We start from the raw sequence: 19,606 nt of genomic DNA on the forward strand, positions 1-19,606 counted from the left end.
TTCCGAAACCATCTTGGGACCTAACCATTTTCTTCTCCTTCAGACCTCCTTCCTTGATCAAGTTAAAAGAGATTCTGGAGTTATTTCTCATTCTTCACTTCCTCAGGAAACAAGTTATAAAGACGGGTTTTTCTTTTTTAAGAATAAACTTTTTGTTCCAGAAAACCTTCGTTTAGAGGCACTCAGAATTGTCCATGATGCTAAATTAGCCGGGCACCCAGGGATTAAAAAGACCTCTTTGTTGGCAAGAAGATTATTTTGGTGGCCTGGATTGAACAAGGACTGTACTAAATACGTTGTTTCTTGTGAAACTTGTGCTCGATCTAAGACCTCTCATAGCAAACCACTAGGTCTTTTACAACCTCTTCCTGTGCCATCCCGTCCGTGGGGATCTGTGTCTATGGATTTTATTTCAGAACTTCCTCCATCACAAGGACACACTGCTATTATGGTGTTCGTTGACCGTCTCACCAAAATGGCTCACTTTGTTTCTTTACCCAAACTACCTTCTGCTCCTGTATCTGCTGAAGTATTCATTCGGGAGGTGGTTAGACTTCATGGGATACCAGATGAAGTAGTTTCTGACCGGGGTCCACAATTCACCTCGCAATTTTGGAAGACTCTATGTGGGGCACTACAAATTAAGGTATCTCTCTCTTCAGCATTCCACCCCCAAACTAATGGTCAAACAGAGAGGACAAACCAAACTCTAGAACAATACTTAAGATGTTATTCTTCTTATCTCCAGGACGACTGGGTATATTTACTTCCTTTAGCAGAATTTGCTTATAATAATTCATGCCATTCCTCGACCAAACAGTCTCCATTTTTTGCTAATTATGGATTGAATCCTGCAATTTTCCCAGCTTCATCGCTTCCTGAGATCTCGCTCCCCGCAGTTCAGGATCGGCTTGTCTTTCTGAAACATAACTTAAAATTACTACAACAAACAATGACTAAAGCACAACAAGATTTCAAGAGCTTTGCTGACCGTAAACGAAGAATGGATCCTGAGTTCAAGGTCGGAGACCAAGTTTGGTTATCTTCAGTCAATCTCAAATTATCCTGTCCAAGTAAGAAGTTAGGGCAAAGATTTTGGGTCCTTTTTCTATCACTCGTCAAATTAATCCCGTTTCGTTTCAATTGAAGTTACCCAAGTCTTACCGCATTCATCCGGTGTTCCATACGGCGTTGCTTAAACCTGTGGTACAGAATCAATTTCCAGGAAGAACTCTTCTTCCGCCTCCTCCAGTTATAGTTGATGACCAAGAAGAATTTGTGGTTGAACAGGTTTTGGATTCACGAAGGAGAGGGAAAAGACTACAGTATTTGGTCAAATGGAAAGGCTATGGACCGGAAGAAAATTCCTGGGAGCCCTCTTCAAATCTACATGCCCCTAGACTTGTGGCTCAGTTCCACAAGACTCATCCAGACAAGCCTTCTAGCATCTGCGTCCAGAGGCCGCATCTCGGTAGGGGGCAATGTAAGGTTACTTACCGAAGGGTTCCAGCGCGGCGGCTCTCGGCGGCTCTGACGTCACGAGCGTCGAAGCGCAGGCGCGTGTGCGCGCATGGACGGCACAGAACGTAGTGACGCCTGCGTCTTTACGCAGGCGTGCCGACGCTGGCGAAAAAGCGGCGCCAAGACTTAAGGTATTTAAACCTACTTTTTTATTCCTTCTATGCCTGGTTATCGTGGTTTATTCCTGTGAGACCTAGCTATACTTTTCTTATTGACTCCTGTGTATGACCTCTGATTGCCCTCGACTCTGATCCTTTGCTGAATACCCAGACCTCGACCTGTTTATCGTTCCTGTTGTTTGCTGCCTGCCTCTGACCTCGGATCTGCCTGACTACGCCTCTCTTCTCGACCCTCTGGTACCTCGATCCTGTGTAGCCTCACTGGCTTCTCTCCACTCACGGTTCCCCCTGTAACATCCTCAGGTGGGTTCAGTGTTGTGCGAGCCGCTTGTGAGTCCTTCTACAGCTTGACAAGATCCATCATCTGAAAACCCTGGTAAGCCTGACAAGGGGTGTCCAAACTTTTTGTACTAGGGCCAGATTTGGTGAGGTGAAAATGTGTTGGGGCCGACCATTCAGCCTGACACTGCTATCCCTTCCAAGGTAGCTAGCTTGCGATCAGGATCATTCCAGGATCATACACTCCTGGAGATGGACGCGTACACAGCGTTTAGGAAGTGGAGTCTGTTTGGACTTATTCATGCCTCACTTAAACAAGGAATCATGTACCGTAGCAGTAATATTAACTTGGTCTATACTGCTGCATGTGTGCTGAAGGTGTTAGTAATAAACATGTACTGGCACGTAGTGACGCACTGCTGAAGGTGTTACTGGCACGTAGAGACGCGTCGATCTCGCATACTTCTTTAGTGCTGAAGGTGTCAATAGACGTACTGATGTGCCAGTACAGTAAACTAAAGAAGTATGCGAGAGTTGCGCGTCACTACGTGCCAGTAAGTGTCTATTGCTACGCGATTCCATCTCCGGGAGTGAATGTTCCTGATCGCACTGTGCTGGCGGGCTGCATTATTATTGAATTCATGACGGAGGCTGCGGGCCAGTGTAAATTTGAAACCAGGTTCAAATTGGCCCGCGGGCCGGACTTTGGACATGCCTGCCTTAGACGCACTGATAATATTTTACAAAACGAATTTTCATACGATATTCAGTGTGTATGGTGGGAGACAAGCCGACCGATATTAGCAGAAGACTTGTCAATTGAGCTGGCCAGAAAATTTTGATCGGGTGTCTTTGAAGGCACCAGTGATGGGCGAACTTTTGCTTCGCCACAAAATTTGCAAATTTCCTGCGAAATTCGCGAAACGGGTGAAAATTCACGAAACACGACTTTTGACGCCGGCAACAAGTTGGAACTGTCTCTGGCAAATTCGCGAATTTATTAGTCAGCGGCAAAACGTGGAAATTTCTGAATCGTCATATACAGGTAGAATTATTTCTCCCTGTATATCTGACAATTCAGCTCTACACGTATGTATTGGAATGATCAATCTATCTTGGAAAGATCTTTTCCTGGAAAGACTGTAATTGTACCATCTATGACCACCTGAGCAAATCTCACCATTAAAGGATTACAGACCTTAGCACTGGATTTGAAAGATACAACCCCATGGCTTACAGAGAAGCGGCGCCAACATAGTGATCAGGTCTGATTCAGTAAATGCCCCACAAAAAGGGGTTATTACATTGTGCGGCTGTATTGTTTTGTTGTTTTCTACATTCTTTCTAGTATTTGTTTCTTTATTTTTTACTTTTAAATGTACTAGTACAAGAGTGAATTAATTCTCATTATAAATAAAGCAAGTGTGGCATCTTTACATTGTGCCAGGCTTTTAAGGGAGTTTATACCATGGCAGGCAGGTAATTTTGTACAATTTGAAACAGTTTACTATTAGAGGATCCTTAAAATTCAGCTAAAAGCCACCCCTGGTAACTGGCCCCTCACTGTTTTCTGAGGTTCTCCCCTTGCCTCATGACAGGAGCGGCCCTGACTGGGCACTACACCCCCCAAGATGTATGTATTTTATATGTTTTCTTTACTATTCTTCATTTGTTTTAGTTGAAATGTAGCACTTTGCAGTGTTTATTGATAGTATGTTTCTCTATTCATGATTGAGTGCTCTGTCCTACTTCTATTAAATCTATTACATCTTTCATTTACCAGCAACAATGAGTGTGAACAGCAGATGGCAGCAATTCCCTAAACTTAAATTGCTGGGATTTTCTATGGCAGTGAGAATGAGGAGAAAAAAGGGTCCTTGGTGCCCAACTATTACCCTCCCACTTTTGACTTCCCAGGAATGAGAGCAGCTATGGGTGCTTACACTATAAATTCACTTCTAACAAGGACATTAATGGAACAGACCAAGAGGTGGGCCAGTTTTAATAAATAATAAATATACATTAAATAGCTTGTGTTGAGACACTTAAGGGAGGAAGGTACACAGACGTTCCAAAATGTATGGAAATTGATAGAATAGACCTGTTGGAAGGTACAAAATATGAGAGGGTCAATTTTTCTAGTTTTTCATGAACAACAAGAAAAAGTTTTACCAGAAACCCTTGATAAATGTAGACATGGGCGTCTGCAGAAAATTTTCCAGGGGGGTGGGCAAAGTCATCAGTCAAAAAACAGCCTGTATTTCTAGACTAAGCCTGAATACAAATAACTAGGTGTCACATTTGTAGGAAATCAAATGAATTGTCAAAACCTATGAAGTCACAACTTTCATAATTGTATAACTAGTGCAGTTTAAGTAGAGAGGTCATGTGTCTATACAAGACTGGTCAGCTACTATTTTATATATATATATATATATATATATATATATATATATATATATATATATATATATATTTACACCAGGCCCAATTTGGACCTGCAATAAAGTTAGCTCTAAAATAAAGATCTTGTATTGTATTAGAATATTTGGGTTTAACAAGTGAAATACTACACAAAATGGATGTTACCTAGATATGATCCCCAGCAATATGTTTGGGATTTCAATGGACTGTTCACCTGTTCTCCTCACGCAGAAGAGCGCACACATCCAGGATGCAGGATTGCAGGTGGGGAAAACAAGGGTCTGAAGTAGGGGGCAGAAGAGGTTTTGTCCATGACGCCCCTCCACCTCTGCGCCCAAGGCACGTGCCTCTTCTGCCTACCCCTAGATAGATTAGATCTATAAAGCTCACTGTAGTTGGTGAGAGTGTTGTTGGCAACTTTTGTTTTTGGTATGAAGGAGGGCAGGACAGGGCAGGGACAATTAGGGGCAGGACTATGACTTAAAGGGGTTGTTCGCCTTTAAATTAACTTTCAGTATGATGTAGAGCAGGGGTGCCCAGGACGTTGTTTGCAGTCTACCAGTAGATCCCGGTAATGTTCCTGGTAGACCGTGACCTGTCTCAAGAACCTGACACATACAGACGTAACCACGTGAGCTGCGAGGTATAAGGCGCAGGCTGGAAGCGACATCTTGCAAAAAGAACAATGGGAGTGTAGTGAAAATAGGTCTGTGTCTCTGCAGCAGCCGTATGGAGATGGATCGGTAGGCGATTGAGGGATGGGTCCGCCCTGCACTGAGTGCTGATCAGCACCACCATACCCTAAAGCTGGAGAAAAACTTGACAGGTACCGCAGGGGATGGAAAACCGGAGCTGGAGGCACAGGGACAGTCCATTGTGTAGTTAGAAACCCCTAACCTGCCTCTTCCTTTCCCAAATGGTAACCGCTTATCTGCACCCGAAATGGAGACCTCCTTGTCTGTCCTTTTACCCAAGGGAACCCCTTGCCTGCCGCCTCATACTCTTCCTAGACGGGAATCCCTTGTCCAATTTAATCATCAGTTAGAGACCCCTAACCTGCCCCTTCCTAACCCCTCTTATTTGCACCCCCTTTCTCTCCAAATGGAGATCTCATTGCCTTTCCATTCCCCTGCATTTGGCGCATCCTTTCCACAGAAGGGAATCCCTTGCCTGTCTCATACTCTGCCCAGAGGGCAATCACCTGCCTGCCTATTACTCTTCTCAGAGGACAATCCCTTGCCTGCCTCACACTCTTCCTAAACGGCAATCCCTTGCCTGCATCATACTCTGCCCAGAGGGCAATCACTTGCCTGCCTCATACTCTTCCCAAAGGGCAATCCCTTGCCTGCCTCATACTCTGCCCTGAGGGCAATCACTTGCCTGTCTCATACTCTTCCCAATGGACAATCCCTTGCCTGCCTCGTACTCTGCCCAGAGGGCAATCACTTGCCTGCCTCACACTCTTCCCAAAGGACAATCCCTTGCCTGCCTCATACTCTGCCCAGAGGGCAATCACTTGCCTGCCTCATACTCTGTCCAGAGGACAATCCTTTGCCTGCCTCATACTCTGCCCAGAGGACAACCCTTGCCTGCCCTATACTCTTCCCAGAGGGCAATCCCTTGCCTGCTTCATACTCTTCCCAGAGGACAATCCCTTGTCTGCCTCATACTCTTCCCAGAGGACAATCACTTGCCTGCCTCATACTCTGTCCAGAGGGCAGTCCTTTGCCTGCCTCATACTCTGCCCAGAGGACAATCCCTTGCCTGCCCTATACTCTTCCCAGAGGGCAATCCCTTGCCTGCCTCATATTCTTCCTAGAGGGCAATCACTTGCCTGCCTCATACTCTTCCCAGAGGGAAATCCCCTGCCTGCCTCATACTCTCTCCCTTGCCAGCATGAAAAACTAACTTTAGTATTATTATTGACAAACTATTTTTTATCAAGGTAAATCTATTCAAGATAGTATTATAACCATTTTATGAGCTAATGATACTTTTTCTTGTGCCGTATGGTAGACCGCCCATTATTTTTTATCAAGGTAGCTCGCCTGAAAGGGGCCAGGTGTCGAGAGTAGATCCCAGGGTAACAAAGTCTGGGCACCCCTGAGTTAACTAAAAGGTGAACCACCCCTTTAACGTGACCTGACTATGATGAATGAGCACAATTTTGCCTGCGTCTTGGGACTCTGCAACCAGTTCAGGTAGGTAGTAGTTTTGAAAAGGACAGCCTGTGTAAAAAATTACTTTCTGGTTCAAAACCTGATAGATGACAAGGAACAGTGAAACCCAACAAGCTGAGCAACTGAGGCTCCGCTGAGAAGTAAAGATGGGATACCCAGTGGTACCTCACCAGCCAGGAACAGTAAGTGATAGGGGAAGGGCTAGGTAGGTACATAACGTGGCCCACGCTAATGTGTGCTACATCCTCTGAGTAAAAGTTCCTTGTAGTGTTTCATGTGTCATATTATTGGGAGCTGTGTGAGATACTAAAGGAACTGAAGGGATTGTGCTACTGATTGTGCTCTGTGAATAGAGCTGTTAAACCTACATTGGCAAAGGCATGAATAAACCGATTAAATGGAGTAGAGTGGCACCTGCTTGAGGGATCTGTCAGTTGGCTGGGCACTGTGGATTCAGAGTCAATGCCAAATGTTTCTTGTTTCTGATCATACATTCTAGATGCCTTCAAGCCCCTCGGTAAATAAAAGCAGCTTCCTTCCCAGCCGAAGCTTGTAACAGGAAAGGAATAGGCATTTGGCAAAATTATATCGCAAATTTATTCAAAAAACAATATTGTTGTAGTAAATTTAGGAACTACTGAGTACTGAGTAATGTATCAGTGATATGCAAGGCTATATTTATATATTCCGCATTCAGATCCCAGTTCCGGTGGCTTTTTTCCTGCTGCAACCTCCCTTTTTTGGGCAGTCGCTGCCAAAACATAGTGGTGGTGCAGAGGTGCAGCAGAGAGGGGCCCTGGCACAGGAGCCCAAGGTGACCCCGGGCCCCCCAGTCCTACCCTGCCAGGGGCCCTTGGCTAGGGTGCAGCTTTAGGAGAAAGCCCTTGTGTAATTAAAAATATTCCCCCTAGATCACCACCAGGCAATTACAGTTAAATTCAACAATGACAACATAGGGGGCAGTAAGTGGTTCAGTTCCTAGGGCAGCACCAGACCGAAATATATCTCTGGTGATATGGCAGAACCTTGCTGTGTCCAACAATTCATTACATTAAGGGACAAATATATGGAAATGTAAAATCTAAATTTTTTCAAACAAAGTTTTGACATTTATCACTCGAAAGTGGAATAATTAATCAGATACTGTAAAACCTGTTGAGTTTTCTAAGTCAATAGACGGGGGGTTCAATCAATTTTATTTTTGAGATTTGTAAAACTGTACATTTTTAACAAAATGAATGGGACAATGTGACTTTGCAATTATTTTTACTCCCAGCAAACTTTTTTTTGGCTTGAATATTTTTGTAACTAGGCTAGGGACTGAGAAAAAAATTAGGATCGCCAAAAAAAAGCGCCATAAGTGAACAAAAGACCTGCGAGAACCTTGAAACACACTGAACCCCCCTATCAGAAACAATGTTCAATGGAACCCCATGAAATATATTAGATAGGACGAGTCCAGCAAGAGAGTTAGCAGAGTGGAGGGTGAGAAGGGGAATGAAATGAGACATTTTACTAAAATGATCCACTACCACCCAAATGACAGTATTCCCTTTAGGAGGATGTAATTCCACAATGAAACCCATGGAGATATGGGTTCATGGCCTTTCAGGAATAGGAAGCATTTGTAGCAGCCCCTGAGGTAAAGACCTGGAAGGTTTTGAGCGTTGACAAACTATTTACCAACATCCTGCCTCAATGTTGGCCACCAGAGAGTGCAGGACAAAAGGGAACAGGTTTTACTGTGGCCGGATGGCAAGCTACCTTGGAATCATGAGTTTGTAACATAACTGCTTCACAAATGTTTTCTAGAACAAAGGGGCAAATTTACTTACCTCCGAAGTTTCGCCAGCGTTGACTTCGCCACACTTCGTCAGGCACAGATTCGCAAGAGCTGTGCAAATTCACAAAGTTCCGAAGTTACGCACAAGTTACCGATCGTTTGCGAAGTTGCGCTAGCGATGTTACGATCAGCGGTTCGAAGTTACGCTAGTGATCGGAACCTTAATAAATGTTTTCTAATGCCCAACACATGTGCCCACAGTATAGTTTAGGTGCCATATGTTATCAAATGTAGGGGGGAAGGAGGGTACCCTAATAAAAATTTGATGTTTTTCAGCCTATCGCCCTATAAAAAGTAAAAGACGCCAGCATTTTTTTGGGACTTTTTTTTGGGAATTTCAACTTATTTTGAACCATCCCTATCTACTCTATTGCACTTCTCCTTGTCTGAGGTGGCGAAGTAAAGTCTGGCGCAAGAGGTAACGTTCACGAAAATCCGCAAGTTAGTGAATTAGCGTAGTTACGTCCCTTCGCCATAGCTTAACTTCCTGGCGTAAGGGTGCGAATTAGAGCTAGAGTAGGTCCACTTCGCTAGAGAAATTACACCAGCACCCGTTAGTAAATTGGCGAAGTGGCAAAATGACGTCACACGGGCGAGTTTTCGCTAGCGTTAGAAACTTCGCCCTTTAGTAAGTTTGCCCCAAAGTGTTTATAATAGAACAAGAAAGAGAAAGAACTGGCCCATGTATTTGCACCCTCCCATCAAAGCATATCCACAAGCTCATATTTATACACCATTAAAACTTAACTTTTATTTCTGATAAATAAGATAAAAAACTCCAGTAATCAGTGTCGGACTGATTGCTGCACCGCACCGTGCCATGCGCTCCCTTCCATGTGTTCCACGCCGGCGCGCATGCGCAGATGGTGCGGTGCTGGCGCGCATGAGCAGACGGAGCGGTGCTGGCGAGCATGCGCATACAGCGCACAGAGGGCACGGCGCTCCGACTTTTTTTTTTTGGAATAGCACGATTGGGGGCCCATGACGGGTCGGGGCCCACCGGGTTTTTTCCCGGTTTCCCGCTGGGCCAGTCCGACCCTGCCAGTAGTAATTAAAACATGGTTAGGACCGGGGAGACGGATTAACTTGGGGTAGTGGGCTGGTGGTACTGATAAGTGGTAAATGTATGCTAGTGGAGGTCACCCCAAAACACTCTGTTTAAACACTATTTGGCCATAAATATGGGGGTAATAGGGGTAGTAGACTACATGCAATGTTATAAAACACAGATCGCCGCCTTAGAAGCACATAACCCAAAGGGTCAGTGGGGCCTAAATCGATGGGGTTGTGTAAGTCGCTCACTTAGTTAGCACCCCCATGTATACAACATTAGTATGGATAGAGGTGCTGCTAATCGTTGGAGAGGCAGGCTTAGTAAATTCTAGAGCTTGCGTCTCTATTGGAACGACCCCCGTTGTACAGTCCTTGGTCAGCCAACCCCTTCACTCACAGCACAGCCCTCCCAATTGACGGATATCTGCTCTGATATGAGCGTTGAAGCTTCCACCTGAAGCAGTACCTTGTAAATCAACCCCTTCACCCACAGCGTACCCCCCCCCCAAATTGGCAAAGCTGCCTTAACTTATAATTGGCAAAAGTTGCCTTAAGTTACAATTGGCAAAAGCTGCCTTAAATTACAAGAAGGTGGCGGTTGGAGAGAGTTGTAGTAACAGATTGCGTACTGCTATGGAGAGAGTTGTAGTTGCAGGTTGCCTACTGCTATGCAAAATTAGTGGGAAATGCCTGTAAAAACCACTTCCATACCAACCCCTTCACCCACCGCACCATACCCTCCCAGTAAGTGGTGTCAGCCCCTTATTTTCGTCAGTTCCGGCGCCCTGCCTAACCAACTTTAAAACTAATAGAGCGCCTGACGCGCGTTTCACCCAAATCTAATGGGCTTTGTCTCTTATGAATTACCACTTGACCCTGCACACCATCTTCTGTTTTTCTCATTTGATGGGAGGTGCTCCCCAACTTCCTTTCTGCCCCAAAGAGTTTGCCTGGTGGTACATTAGATTAACCTGAGCCTCTGACTAGGAAGAATACAGATCCGGACTCAGTGCTGCCACAATCACTTCCTTAGAAACAATAAAAACGGGTTCAGTCTTCTCTCAAGGATTAAAGACAAAACTTCTGGAGAGAGCATCAGCTTTAGCATTTTTTTCTCCAGGCCTGTAGGTTATGATAAAATTGAATCGGGCAAAGAATATTGCTCATCTGGCCTGTCTGAGATTTCGGCACTTAGCAGACTCAGTATACAGGAGATTGATGTGATTGGTAAACACCAAAACCACATGTTTAGCACCCTCCAAGAGATGTCACCACTCCTCAAAGGCTCATTTAATGGCCAGTAATTCCCTGTTACCAATATCATAATTCATCTCTGCAGGAAAGCACTTCTCCCACTCCAATCTCAGAGGCATCCACTTCTACCAAGGAAGAGCAGAGTCTTGATGCTGGAGTACTGGAGCTGAAATACATGCCATTTGTAGTAGTCCAAAGGCCAATCTGAAAATAGACCTATGTTGGGCAGTGAGTAAATGGCTGCAGTCCCTTTAAATACAAGACACAAGCCTGGAAGCGGCACAGAAAAAGACGTGCAGCGCATCAGGAGCGGCTTGTAGGAGGAGGAGGCAGTAGACGTTCCCACCGCCTCCCTGGTACTATTAAAGTTAAGTGAATGTTGGAGACAGATATAATTTAACCATAGATACCTATTCTTTGTGGTATCTGATAGGCTGAGAAAACATAAGCAATGTTCCATCATTCAAATGAAATCTGGTTGTTTAGGATGTGAGTACCTTAAATGAAAGTGGTTTTAAATACAACATACTGTGTGGAAATGCACACTTTGTTCAGTGTACCGGCAGACATAAATAAGACCTTATACTCTATATCCAATACAGCCTTTGTGTTAATGATACATGTATTGGGCAGGCTCCTTTAACACCAATGTTTTCTATATTTTTCTCTACATGTTTAGCATTGAGGACATGCACCCCAAGCAATACGACCAATAGAGTGGATGTTTAATTGAATTCACCATCATTGTAGTGGGCCTAATTAGGATGATGTGATTGAGGTCACTAGAAATGAGCACATTTTTTTCGTCACTCATGAATTTGCTGCAAGATTCTGTATTTAGCTGTCAGCTAACTTTTTCATTAATTTGCACCAAAAATTTGCTGGAAAAAAATTCGCCCATTCACTTCAATGCATTTGGAATGAGAAAAAAAGCACACATACTGTAAAAAAAATAAAAACACCCATTGACTTTAATGCATTTGCAGCGAGAAAAAAACACCCATTGACTTGGAGGGAGAAGAAAAGTTGCGTGCATAAAAAAACTTGTGCACGTAAAAAAAAGTAGCAAATTCACTCATCACTAGAGGTCACCAAACAAATGGATATTTACTTGATTCGTGTCAGTGGGCCGAATTGGTATGACCTGAATTTTGAGCCAGATTATTATGGTGCCTAGGTGGACCTGTCGGGAGAGGACCATCAACTCCTCGTTTGATTCAATTTTTGGGCAGATATTGATGGTTTTTAAGCTGCTGATTTAGTTTGGATGGCATAAACTAGAAGCTTATATAGGTCTGTGTATGGCTAGGTTTATAAGCAAGTGTAGCCACAAAACAATAGGAAACTGTCACATAAGTAACCAAGGTGTTAAAGAGTAAGGGAAAGAAACAGAATTACCCAGAAGAAAGCTGTGATGGTAAGGGAAAAGGATATGGGTTTTGGGCAGTGGCGTAACTATAGAGGAAGCAGACCCCGCAGTCACAAGGGAGCCCAGACTGTGGGGTCTACTTCCTCTATAGCTAATAAGAAAACCCCCCTCCTCCCCAGCCACTCTCTAACCGGCGAGGAATGGGACGCAGGGCGGGGTGTGGGTGGAGTCGGGATGGGACATGGGCAAAGTAGGGGTGGGGTGTGGGAGAGAAGTGGGTGGGAGTATGGGGATCTGAGTGCACCGGGCCCCTCTGAAGTTTTTTTTGCAGGGGGGCCCAGCACACTCTAGTTACGCCAGTGGTTTTAGGGCATGACTCAGGACATGGGAGAAGACACAAACAAGTTTTTATTCAAGCTGTAAAGTTACAGAGTAAAGTTACATGGAAGTTGTAGCCAGCATTTTTATTTTACTTACCAATGAACCATAAGAGATAAACACCAGACATGTACATGGTGGAGAATGCCCGCAGCTACTGTTTTTTTAATTATCTGTTGTATTTATCAGAACAGTAACAACTGCTAATAACTGCTCAATACATACCTTCCCAGACAGCCCATGCATCAGATCTCCACAGCAGGCTGCCTAAAGGATTAAGAAGCCCAGGCTGTTTACCTCCTCTTAACCTGTAACCTTTATACATTTATAGCTGTGACAATATTAAACTTTTTTCTTTTATTATTATTAACAACTGGGTGGGTGGGATTCTGAAGTCGATCCTCTCCCTTCAACCAGTGGCAAACAATGAGGACCGCTCCACAAGTTCACCTTTATATAGATCGGTTTTGTGCTTTTTTTTGGGGGGAATTCATGTCTCCTTTTTTGAAGCAACCAATCAGAAGATGACATTGAAATGGTAACCAATCAGAATACAGGGAAGCAACTCAATGGGTAAACAACTTTAATACAGTTTAAAGGGAGAGCTGAAGACTGTCCCAGTCCAGGTTTGCAAATAAATGCATATAATAACATCAGCAAAGTACATGTTGATACCAACAGCTGTCATTTCATATGTTTTTTCTTTAGTGGTGGATTGTGCAAAAGCACAATCTCTGAATCTCATGTAACTGAAGGGAACACATGTTATGCCAATGACATACCTATATTGTCACTTACTGTTATGCTTACCTGAATTCTCTGGCACAATATTTGCACTGGATTCCTGCAGAGACACTGATGCTGGATTTGGGAATTTGAAGCCCCCTGCTTTCCGAAGAATTTCTGCACCACCCAATAAGGAAAGCAGGGAAACACGAAGACCCAGAATCCCCCACTTCACATTAATGGGTGAGGTTCCATGACACTGTGATCCGAAGGAAAAACATTGTTTCTTTTCAATCTGTGGAATGTTTGGGTAAAAAAAAAAGTATATTTATTTTTGGAAGTTTTCAACATGACCCAACTGAACGAGTTCACGTAAAAAAGGAGGGTATATTTTCCCTTTAACTCCGGTTTCTTTCTACTTAATAAGAGGAGTATGGAGCCAGATCCATTCTACACTGGCACTAGTGTTAGTCACAGCTTGGTATATAATATTCCTATGTGCCCATCAGCATTTCAGCATTATAGCTGAGTGTGGCTGTAATTAGAGCCTCTACTTTGAAAAGAGCAGGCGGTGCACTAGTACATAGCGTGCCAGTAACATTAATAAAAAAAGATTTGCGCCATTCGGGGTAATCTAAATCTCACACAGAAAGCAGCTGGCAGTAGCACAGTAATGTGTTGGCATATTTACACACTTGGTTCCACAGGGATTGCATCCCCGGAAAGCCTGTTAAGTTCAAATATATTGCTTGTATAGATTTCAGAGTGGTTGTAGAATGCTTAACGGATTATGTACCCTGATTTATATGCCAAAAATTTAATAGAATATGAAATAAAAGAGTCTTCTTGGTGCACTTGAGCTTGCAACATGCATCTGAAAACTGAATAAATGAAGTAAACATGAATTCTGGTTCTTGTGTAGCGGGCAGTCAGAACTATATTTCCACTTATTCTACTAATTGTTTACAATTTCCTGTAGTGGCTATCCACCATAGAGGGAATTGATTTCTGTAGCTGCAATTTGCTTGCCGAATGAAAGAGAAAAGGCAGGTGTGTAGCTGTGTTAAAGTAATGATATCCCAAAACCAAAAATCTTCATAACTGCGGGAGACATGCAGCCAACTTGGAGCCATGACCTACAGTGCAATCTGGATCTGAACAGTGATCAGCACATAAGACAATACTGTATAATAACATGGACTGGGCTTGTTTTGTTCTTATAACCTTTATAAAGTTTTGGAATGTGGTAAAATAGAACCTACAAATGCTGTCCATGTTACTATGACTCTAGGCAGAAGGGAAGGGTATTTACCTACATGCATGGTGTTTCCCTAGGGGTTGGGATTAGTAGGACAGTGCAAAATAAAGGCACTACTTAACAAGATGACCTACGGTATGTCTAGTTAGTTCCATAGATAAGCTTTAGATCATCCACCTCAGTTAGTATAAAATAATGAAGTGATATTCTTGTATACTCATTCTACCTCTCTACATGGGGGTTAGGATATATGTGTTCCCAAACAATGAGTAGGGAAGCTTCAATGAAGTTTCAGATGGAGTAGGGCATGCCATCAGTGAGGAATAGCAAAATGAAGGGTTACTTCCTAAGCTGCAAAAAGTCTGTTTGGATGGCAGAGAGTAGAAATTACTCATAGAGACAGGGAGCAGATTAAGGCAGATTTGAGTAAACAGGCAGAAAGCCAGGGCAGCAGCATTCAACATCCAACACCCGACCTGTGACCCCGACTATGCTTCTTGTTCTCTATTGCTGAACAACGAATGGTTCCCTTGCCTGCCCAGAACTCTCCCCCTGGTCCTTTCATGCTAAGACCTGGCAGCACCCAAGTAGCGGAGGGCTCCTCCCGAAGTGAAAGGTTGCTGTTAGACCGGGAGCCGCGTCTGGGACCTTGGGTTTTTTTTCTAGGGTTGAGATACCAATCGTAACACACTGGTTGCAGGAAGAAGCTAACTTGAATGATTAGTTCCTGGCCTGAGGGTGGAAACATTGGAGACAGAGGTGGTAGACAATGGCAATGTTGAACTGGGCCAGTGTGACACCGGGAAAAACCCTTTTAGGCCCTGGTACTTGTGGGCTTTGCCGACCTAGGCCTGCTCCCCACTTTTTAGGTGGTCTACCCCACTGTCATGGTGCAAGGAAGAGGTATGGTGTGCAGGAGGATGGTGAGGGTGTGGGTTGGAGGCTGGTAGGGGGTATGAGAAGTGGAGGAAAGAGTTCACCTCTGGGTTGGGGGGCCCCTGAGGTAGAAGCCCCAGTGGGTCCCAGACACCTTGGCAAAGCATCTGAGGAAAATTAAGGGTAATTAGCAAAGCCTCCTATAGTTCATCAAGGAAGTACACGTACACCAGAAAACCATTAAAATTGATGGTTGGGATACTACCACAGTGGTCAATCACCCAGATTAGGGGCTCAAGTGCTAAATTTAAGGGTAGCAATTGACATTGTTAATCTGTGAGCCAGGCCACTTTACCAGTGTCTGGTGGTAACAGCCGAAAGAAGTGAATGTTTTTCCCCATATTCCTGTACCTATAGTACAATGACCAGACCCCAGATGGGACCTGTAAACAGTACTGTAAAAGCAAGAATCCCAGGAGTGCTGTAGCAGTGATGTATTATGTGCACTGCTGTGGGTAATTGTATTGCGACCTAGGAGCAGATTTCCTCTAAGGCGTTTAAGAAGAATATTACTCATATTCTAGTTTCAATTCTCAAATACCAAGTTAGAAGAATTAAGAGTCACACACATGATCCCTTTTTGCTGGACATTAATTTGCATCTAGAACATAAAACTACTGAAGGACTTCTTTGATGACCTCTTCAGCAAAAATTTGTTATTAGAATGCAAGAGGATTCATTTATTTTTAATGTGTTTTCTTTCTAACCAAAGCAATTTCTCAATGACCAATTTACATATCACAAGGAGACTGCAGACTAAGGTATAGGCAGATGTTAGAATTTTACTGTAATACAGTAATAGGGAAAAACTTTGCAAGGACACTTTAGCCTTCCTATATCCCTACTCTCGGCTCTGAGATTGTTGACTTGGTATTCTGCAATACCAACATGTTCCTCTGCCTCTTTCAATTCACGTTAAGCCTTCCTGAATCTTGACAGGTGAACATTTGCTTGTTCTTCCTGTAATTTTGATAAAATAGAAAAGAACATTTTCAAAGGGGGCTGAGCAACTTCCACATGGATCTGGGTAAGTTGTTTATGGCCATATTTTGTTTATACACAGTTATACATTCTCAATTCACATTTCTAACTGTCCCAGTACATTCACCGTCTCAGATAAATACCATATATATTATATTCAAATATTAAATAAAATTATATAACCCATATACAGATGTCATCAGAGATGAGATGAAATATACTTACAGTTTTCTCTGCTTGTCTCTTATATGCTTTGACTTTAAACTGCAACTTATCCACTAAGTCCTGAAGCCTGAAAAATTTTTTTTTGTCAAACTGCAAGAAATACGTGATCAGTAATCAGAATGAATGAAAAAGGTCATTTTGGTAATATCTGTGTGTTTTTCAATTTGATATTATTTATTTTGTACCTGGTAACTCAGCTCTTTGACTCTCCTTTGATGGCATTGGATCCTCTGTTTTGCTCAACGTCAAGCTTATTTTCAAGTTCACGCACCTACGAAAAATGTTGAAATATTAATGATAAAAACAACTATTTTTTTCATGTGGGGTTGAAAGCATTTGGTTTGAATCATACCCTGGCCTCCAACTTCTGGGGCTGCTTCTTGCCTCCTTTCATTGCCAGTTGCTCAGCCTCATCCAGACGACGTTGACGATCCTTCACGGTCTGCTTCAGATTCTTCTTCATACATTCAAGATGAACACTGGTATCTTGTTCCTTCTTGAGTTCCTCAGCCATCATGGCAGCCCAGGGAAAGCAGGAAAATTAGTTATATAGACGACGGGTGACTATGAGTTCCTGTTTAATAGACGGCGGGTGACTATGAGTTCTTGTTTAATATATGACTTAATATATGACTTACAAAGCTTACACCAGTGATTGCCTTCTTGGCCTTTTTATCTGCATTCCTCACTTCCTGAACAGCTTCTTCTTCTTCATTTTGAAGTTGAGAGACATTAGCCTCAGTCTTCTTCTTCGTGTTGATCAGACTGGTGTTCTGTAAGATCAAAAAAAGCATTTAAGTGACCACTATTTTACGCCAAACTAATTAGCATGTTAACATACATCAAAGGTGAACTAATCCAAGAAATTTTTAAAAAATGTACATCAGCTTACAAATGTAATCTGATGTTGAACCATAATAAATGTAAGACTCTCACGTATCCAACTAGTGTTTATCCAAAAAACAGCTAAACAAACAATATTCATTGAGACCCTTCAGTGAAAGTGTGCCTAAAGTTTTAATCTAAAAGGTCTCACGTTGCAGAAGCAAACATGATCAATCTCCTCTCCTTCTGAGCACTGGGACATGATCAATTCCCATAAATCTAAAGGTGGGTAACCTATGTCCAACCTCTAAAAAATGTTTGACTACAGGTTTAGTTGGCCTTTGATCTCTAAAAGCAGTGTTGATAGCAGATCTATGGACATAAATTCTTAGCCGCAACATTAAGTCAGTCTTGCCCACAAATGACAATCCACAAGGACAAGTTATAAGAGAAAGTACATGTGTCCTGGTAAAAGTAATATGCTGGTGCATCTTATATCCATAACCAGTCTGTGTATGCATAAAACTCACCTTCTGGGAGGCTGATTGTTTCAGCTCGAGAGGGGTTATTACCGGTACACCCTTTAGGAATTTTTATTGACCGTATTTTGCATCCAATAGTTTGTTCCTTCTACCTACCTTCTACCTATTTGCGGAACACCACACACTTTCTTACCTGTGTTACCCGTGATGATTCACTGCTTCTGGCTACTATTCATGTGGACAGTTTATATAGGAGCATTCCACATCAGGAGGGAATTAATGCTGTAGAAAGATCCTTTACGAGCAGTATTGTTTTTAATGGCCCAACCATAAACTTTATTATTGATTTATTGTATATGTGTCTCAATTTTAATTGCTTTCGTTTTGAGGAAAGCTATTTTTCAACAAATAGCAGGTACAGCTATGGGGGCACTCATATGGGAATCTTTTCATGTACTAATTTGAGAAAACACATATCCTTTCCAAATACAGTCAGAATATTATTTTTTACAAACAACTTATCTACAATTTAGTTGAGAGGCAATGAGTCTGACTATAAATCATTGTTGGATGATTTGAATCAATCTTCAGATTCCATTAATTATATAGCAAAATGGGGAAAGGAGCTTGAATTTGTAGAGCTCCATCTGATACAGGTGTTGAATACTCTCTTTATCATAAAAAAACTGATTGTGACACGTTGTTACATATTTGTTTTTAATTTCTTGGATTAGTTAATTTGCTAATTTTGTTGATGATATTAAATTTACAATAGTGGGGGGGGAATTATGTAATTCACAAGGCAGGACAATGTTTTTTTAAATCAAGTAACTTTATTGTAAATGTTTTAATGGTAATGCATCTTGACAAAGGTTTTGTCACCAATAACTGCAATTGTTGCAAAGTATTCAATGACACATTTCGTGTTCACAGTCTTTCCTGCTCCTGATTCTCCAATGAGCAACAAAGAACAAAAATGTTGATTCAAAGATAAATACAAAAGATAAATAATATCTGTGGTACTGCGGGATAGATGGCTTATTTTAGCCAAAAGTATAAATGCCTGGTACTTTTTGATAGCAACAGAACTAGATGTTACTTTGCCCTAAAACCGGATAGAATAGAAGTTTTGCTTCACAAATATGTGTTGAAATTGCATAATACTGGATACTGGAGTATCTACAACTCTGGGCCTTCTTCAGCCCCTATTGTTACATTTCTTTTTAAAATATGTTTTAACAACTTCTAATCCTCACTGCTTCTTGCAGGCCCCACAGTGAAAGGGTCTAAGCTTTCTATAGCTGTATATTTATATAGTTTGGTAATGTTTTTGTTTAGCTAAAAGAAAGTGTCAGTGCATTCTAAATATTGGATACAGAAGGTATGGGATAGAGTATGGGAACTACAACTCTGTAATTTGTATCTGTAATTCTTAAAAGCTTTTAAAATAGTCTGGGTTATTTAAAATGTAATACTGAATGTTAGCAGTGAGCAATTTACCTGTCAACATGAACTGATGGCATTATCAGAGATGGACAAGATGTGAGGTGGGGCCTCCTGACTCTTCTTGCCTCTGTAGGCTGCCCCCACCTCTGGGTTGTACACAGGAAGCTACTTGAAGAGGTTCACGGTAGCACAGATGAGACTAGAATAAGTCTGGAAACAAAAACACCATATGTATAATGTTCATGCACCTTGCAACCTTCTAACAAAAGATCTAACTATTGAAGGAAGTAGTCATTTCCTTTAAGGA

General features: G+C 42.4%; 1 pseudogene; it reads right to left on the minus strand.

The window, feature by feature from the left end:
* Positions 1-1,803: 1,803 nt before the first annotated feature.
* Positions 1,804-17,088, minus strand: LOC108702229 (annotated as a pseudogene).
* Between the last annotated feature and the right edge of the window lie 2,518 nt (positions 17,089-19,606).

The sequence above is a fragment of the Xenopus laevis genome, chromosome 9_10S, assembly GCF_017654675.1.
Source record: "Xenopus laevis strain J_2021 chromosome 9_10S, Xenopus_laevis_v10.1, whole genome shotgun sequence".
NCBI lineage: Eukaryota > Metazoa > Chordata > Amphibia > Anura > Pipidae > Xenopus > Xenopus laevis.